Source organism: Perca flavescens, chromosome 17 (assembly GCF_004354835.1).
Source record: "Perca flavescens isolate YP-PL-M2 chromosome 17, PFLA_1.0, whole genome shotgun sequence".
Taxonomy (NCBI): domain Eukaryota; kingdom Metazoa; phylum Chordata; class Actinopteri; order Perciformes; family Percidae; genus Perca; species Perca flavescens.
In genome coordinates this window covers 17,448,039-17,451,955 of record NC_041347.1, presented here as the reverse complement: position 1 = coordinate 17,451,955, position 3,917 = coordinate 17,448,039, and the positions used below count along the sequence as shown (strand labels likewise).

Genomic DNA, 3,917 nt, shown 5'->3' with positions numbered 1-3,917 from the left:
GACACAAAAATACAGTAAGTGAGTGGAGGGAGGTAGAACAGGGTATTTTGGGCATAAATGATTTGCTCAAAGTACCCACAAAAAGATGCCCTTTCATCCCTTTTTTTGAGATGCTATAAAACCCTTCGCCCATTCCCTATTCACAATATAAAATGCAATGTTCTTGTGGTATCTCTCGTCTAAAGTTTTGTGTAAGTAACTCCACAAGTCTTACCTGAGCAGCTGAATTCGTGTTTCTGTACCTCTGCCACATTTAGTCCTCTGAGCTCAGAAGGGGCAGTGCACTGGGTGAATAGACCAATTGTAGGCCTTTGTCTGAGCCACTGGGCCAACCATGCCAGGTGACAGTCACAGTTCAGATTGTTGGAGTGGAGACGGCTGTTAAAAGAGAGAAACAATTGGATGCATTAAAATATGTATACATTCTTTGCTATCTAAAATATCACCCGCTGAGGACACAAATAGCATTAAAAGTGTATTCTTTTTCGAGAACTCATCACATCCAATCCTTGTGGCAAAACACACTAAATGATATGCTACGTGGATGATTGTAAATGGCACATTCGAAAAAAGGAAGAACACTAAAGAGGATTTTTGTAAACCCAATACTCCAAACACGGCATTCCTTGGAATGCTGTGCCTGTCCAGAATAACTCTGTTCTGTGGTGCGGTGGAGCATGTATGCTAACTTGCAAACCCGTGTGCACAGACACATAGTGCACACATAAACAGAAAAGCCATTTAATATAACCCCACCAGGAGTGAGGAAGCCCAAAAAGCCACCACAAAAGCAGTGGAGTCACGGCTCTGAGAGTTTCAGCAGGCATAATTGTTTTAATTTGTACATAATTTCAGATTTAGTAATCATATACAATGCACAATAGGCTTCTGGGGCTATATTCATTTATCTGGGCCAGTTGTTGTGTGTGTGTTTAGATAGAGGGGATAATGGCCCCTGGCACTGCTACACACCCTTCTGTGGTGCTCTGTGGTTATGGCTGCTCCCCAACACTCCCTGGAATGACAGAACGCATCTACTCCCATAAAGATTATATGGGACTTCAGCACTTTCTCTGTGACTGCATGCATGTGGAATATAGTTTTATTTGACCTCCAGGGAGGTAGAGAGCATTGTGGTGGGACAGGTGGGACTTACAAGGTTCGTAGCTTGGGCATGTGGTTGAAGCTGGAGACGGGGATGCTGCTGATGTTGTTGTTGTTCAGCGTTCTGTGAAAAGAGTGAACAAAGTCGCATCGTCAGCACAGAGGAGGAATTTTTATATCTATACTTCAAAAACAGTTTTGTTGCGGCCGTCCTCTTCCGTTCCATCATTTTAAATCTACCCCTCTCTCGGTCTCTTTTCTCTGTCTCTCTTTGTCGCATCCCACTGGGAATATAACACCTCATTCCACGCAGATGGGAAGCCCTCACGCCTCCCACGCACACATACAGTCGTGCATGCAAATATACACACATGCATGCACATACAAGCAAGATCACAAGCGCCCCAACTTGTAGTTTGAGAAATATACAATACACACACATGCACACACCACTGAACCATCAGTGAAGGCATCAGCTGCAGCGAGAGAATCAGGTCATTTCAATCAGCCTAATAACCCTCGACCATATTTCAAGCTGCTCCCCCTTTTAACACAACCTGTCCTCCTCCCCCATAAAACCTATAGATACAGACCCCACCAAAACAATTCCCCCCAACCCGTCTTACACCATTATGACAAACCTATCATTACATCTGCAATCCATCCACGCCATGAAAGCAGCCTTTAATGTTGTTTTTTTGTCTCCCCACCCCCTGAAAAACCCCACAAACACACATGCACAACACAGTCTATCACCATAAAAATAAAAAGGCTGTCAATGTGCCTTTGTCCCCTGGCCTGCACTTCTAAGTCTACATTGTGTCAGGTGGAGAGCTCTAACAGAGGCCTGTGATTATGATTTTTGACAAGGGATGATTAATTGAATGTTTAAAAACTGCATAACATGGTCACCACTGCGCCCAGAGTGGAATGCTCACTTGAATGGGATTTTTGATCAAGATGGTTGGAACTCCCTTGTCAGATGGCCCGCCCAGGGCTGGGTAGGGTGGAGGATGGAGGTGGAGGAGTAGGTGGGAGTGGGGGTGGAGGGGGCCGGGGCGGGGTTGGGGGTGGTGTTAATGTGATGGAGGGGAACGTTGCTGTTAACTGTGTGGAATAATGAGTTAATGGAGCTTGATGCAGGCCCCCTCATGAGGCCCACTGGGGGTATTTTGGCATACCTAGGCCGGACTAATTAAAAGTCTGTGCTATGTGTATATATTGGTTATGATTATCAGCAGGGCAAAATAATGTCTTCATTTAACTAAGTGCTTTATTGGAATGATACAATATGGGACTGGATGAACAGCATCACTTCAAATACTTACAGCACTTCCAAGCCTCTGAGAGCTCTGAAGGCTCCATCCTCAATGCAGCTGATGTGGTTTTTATCTAGCTGGCTGCAGAGCACATGGGAGAGAGAGAAGCTTTGTTACACAAGACACATACACAATCTGTCTGTTTCCCTATAGAGTAGTTGTAATCATTGATACAGTAAGTAGTACACTGATGGACTATGGTAAATCAATACATGCTTTAGTCATCGCAGCTCATGTAACCCCCAAGAAGTGAAGCAAAGGAGGACTTCACTGATTGTTTATCTGTGTCGATACGCCTCATAAATCTATGTGTCCATGTGTGGATGTGCATGTCATCTGGTGACGATGTAAATCACAGTTGCTACAAGCCATCTTTGGGGAGGTGCTTGTGTGTGTGAGGTAGTTAGTCTACTCAATCAGAGTCAATCCACTGAACATGCACACACACACACACACACACACACACACACACACACACACACACACCAATTTGCACATAATGTTTTACTCTTAGTGAGGGCCATTAACTCAGCCACATAAAGAAAAAAATATGTTAACATGCTGGAATTATACTGAATGGAGCACACTCATCTGCTGTTCACTTACAGTAGCTTTTAGTGTGATTTTCTCCGCTCGGGACAATCCTGATTCACGCTTTACTGACTTATTATAGCTGATTTCAACTAGCAGAACATCACGAGCTAAAAGCCAATTAATCAATTAAGTTAAAAATCACTTATTCTAGCTTCTCCAATGTGAATATTTTCAGATTGTCTTAGACTTCTATAAACTGTCTTTTGGACTGTCAGCCAAAACAATACATTTTAAGACATCATGGGCTCTGGGAACTTGTGATGTTTTTTTTTTTTATTCTATAGACCAATCAATAAATAATGAAAATAATTGTTAGTTGCAACGCTAAGTACATCCATCCATGCTGGAAGGGGTGAGGTACTCACAGGTTTTTGATGTCTGTAGCTCCTCTAAATGCTTTTCTGGGGATGGACTGGATGAAGTTCTCACTCAGATCTCTGTGGAGACAATAAGTCGGCATAAGTTACACATAACTTTCCCTTGAATATGACTTGGTTTGGTTGGTTTGGTTTGGTGTGCTCTTTAAAAAAAAATGCAATACAACTTTTTTTGGGAAACAATATTAACACAATTTCTTCTGTAAATGTTTGACTTCCAGTGTTTAAAGCATGCTTTTCAACCAGCAGAATTCCCACTCTATTCAGTGTCACTCCCTCTTTTACCGCACTCATCAGTGCAGAACAGAAAGCTAAAGGCAATTTCTTTTTTCTCTCCAATGAGTGCCAAAACCCTGAGGTGTGGTACTGCATGGAGAGCTCTACTCACAATGGAGTGATTATTTTATAATGGCTGTATTATTCAGTGTTCATTCATGCTATAATTTGTTCTCTGTGCCTTGACTGCGCTCTGGTGTGAGGCGCCCAACTCACTGCCGGCACACAGACCGAACAAACAGGCAGC

General features: G+C 43.1%; 1 long non-coding RNA gene across 1 annotated transcript; it reads right to left on the bottom strand.

Annotated features, from left to right (window-relative positions):
* Positions 1-220: 220 nt before the first annotated feature.
* On the bottom strand, positions 221-3,454 carry LOC114571824 (uncharacterized). The gene is made up of 4 exons (XR_003694709.1): positions 3,383-3,454; positions 2,433-2,504; positions 1,157-1,228; positions 221-378 (listed from the first exon to the last, which is right to left on the bottom strand). It is a non-coding gene; the product is annotated as an uncharacterized LOC114571824 (long non-coding RNA).
* Positions 3,455-3,917: the final 463 nt, after the last annotated feature.